This window comes from Myodes glareolus, chromosome 8 (genome assembly GCF_982192425.1).
Source record: "Myodes glareolus chromosome 8, mMyoGla1.1, whole genome shotgun sequence".
Taxonomy (NCBI): Eukaryota; Metazoa; Chordata; class Mammalia; order Rodentia; family Cricetidae; genus Myodes; species Myodes glareolus.
This window is the reverse complement of record NC_142033.1, coordinates 58,469,620-58,472,163: the sequence shown is the minus strand read 5'-3', so window position 1 is coordinate 58,472,163 and position 2,544 is coordinate 58,469,620.

Here is a 2,544-nt window from a genome sequence, read left to right as displayed (position 1 = left end):
ATTCAATTTTTTCTTGTAGTTAATTACTTTAGACCACATGATCTATGTAAAGCAACTAAAACAAACAAAATTCAAATAATTGAGAATTATATTTGCTGATAGCATGCTTTAACATTGATACTGTGCTTCATACATCTACCATAAGTAGTAGAAATTAATAAATTAAGTTAGAGCTTTTAATGAATTTTATATAAAGAAAAATAAGTATAAAAGTCTAAATGCTTAACTATATAATTTGAGGGAGCGAGAAGGTATTTATTGCTATCAGACACTTCTTACTGAGGTAAGAAGCAGGTCCAGTTAATGCATCAAGATTCAAGTCCTACCTTATTTTCCTCATTTTCACTGTGTACCATTTACAGCTCTTATATCCATTAGCTGGGTCCTTCTTGATCAGATCATCAGAAGGGAACTTCTAAGGATAAATAAGACCATATGTTTAACAAAAAAAGACAAATGTATGGTATTCTTAAACTCATTTACACTAAGCTGCTACCTTACTATTCTAGATAGAGGCCTGGAAACATCTTTTTTCATTGAAATCAATATTCATCCTAACACTTCTTATTTTATGAAAGAAGAACAATAGAATCCAGAAATTCTAATCCATTTCTTTGTACTAACAAATTTCATGATAAAATTTTATTTCTTCTCATGACTGAAGAAAATGGCATATGTATAAACATAACACTTGCTTTACCTACTTATCTGTGGTGGATGTCAAAGCTGATTCAATTTCATGTCTATTAAGTTTGCTGCCATGAGATCATAGATGTGCAGTTATTTATGTGTCCTCTTATCCTGACACCATGTAGAATGATATAAATAATTACTTAAGTGTTTCCAATTTTGCATCATATTACTTAAATTACAGATTTTCAAAGAAAATACTAAACATCACTTAAAGACTAATTTCTAATCTGGGAAGCAGCTAATATGTTTTTAGTTGTGTTTCAGGTAGTTATATCAACTTATTCAAAACTAAAACTTTATATTTCCCTGTTGTGGATGACAAAAATAGCTTGAGAAAATATGTATGAGTGACAAGTTGACAAAGCATGAATTTATTTGTTTTTTTTCTTTTTTTTAAATTTACTTATTTATTTATTTATAAAAATTTCCACTTTCTCCCCTCCTCCCAATACCCTCCCATTCCCCCCACTCCCTCTCCTCCTCCCTCTCCAGTCCTAAGAGCAGTCAGGGCTTCCTGCCCTGTGGGAAGTTCAAGTTCCTCCCCCCTCCCTCCAGGTCTAGGAAGGTGAGCATCCAAACAGACTGGATCCCAAAAAGCCAGTACATGCAGACGAAACAAGACCCAGTGCCATTGTCAATGGCTTCTCAGTCAGTCCCCATGTCAGCCACATTCAGAGAATCCGGTTTAATCACATGCTCGTTCAGTCCCAGTCCAGCTGGCCTTGGTGAGCTCTCATTAGATCAGTCCCCATGTATCAGTGGGTGAACGCACCCCTCGTGGTCCTGACATCCTTTTTCATGTTCTCCCGCCTTCTGCTCTTCATTTGGACCTTGGAGGTTCAGTCCAGTGCTCCAATGTGGGTCTCCGTCTCTATCTCCATCCATTGTCGGATGAGGGTTCCCTCTGATCCTGCCTTCCTTACTCACGTTCTCCCTCCATCTGCTTCTCATTTGGACCTAGGGAGTTAAGTCCAGTGTTCCAATGTGTGTCTCTGTCTCTATCTCCATCCATCGCCAGATGAAGGTTCTATGGTGGATTTATTGTTTTTAATTTTTAATAAAATGTTTTTACCATTTTGCATACGAAACATAATTCCTCCTTTTGTTTCACGCTCCACCCACATTTCCTACACCCAATCCCCTATCTAATCCTCAAAAAGAGTAAGGCCACCCCTGGGGAGTCAACAAAGTCGAACATATCAAGTTTAAGCAGGATCAAATCCCTCCCCCTTCTATCAAGATTGAGTAATGTATTCCTCTATAGGGAATGAGCTTCAAAAAGCCAATCCATGTACTAGGGATGAATCCTTGTTCCACTGTCAGTAGGAGCACACACTTCTCAAGTCACAGAACTGTCACCCACATGCAGGGGGCCAAATTTGGTACTATACAGGTTCCCCAGCTGTCTGTCCAGAGTTGGTGAGCTATCACTAGCTTAACTCAGCTGTCTCTGTAGGTTTCCCTATAATGATAGTGACCACTTTACTCATATGATCTCTCCTCCCTCTCTTTCACTGGATTCCGAGAACTCGGTCCAGTGCTTAGCTTTGGATCTTTGCATCTGCTTCCATCAGTTACTGGATGAAGGTTCTATGACAGTGGTCATCAATCTGATTACATGGGAAGGCCAGTTCAGGTACCCTCCCCACTATAGTTAGGAATCTTAGCTGGGGTCATCCATGTGGATTCCTTGGAGTTTGCCTACCACCAAATTTCTCTCTAACCCCATAATGGCTCCCTCTAATAAGATACCTCTTTCCTTGCTCTCTTTCTCACTGTCTCTCCCCAACTCAACAATCCCATTCCCTCATTTTTCTCCTTCCCTCTTCCCATATGCTTCCCTCCCCTTTC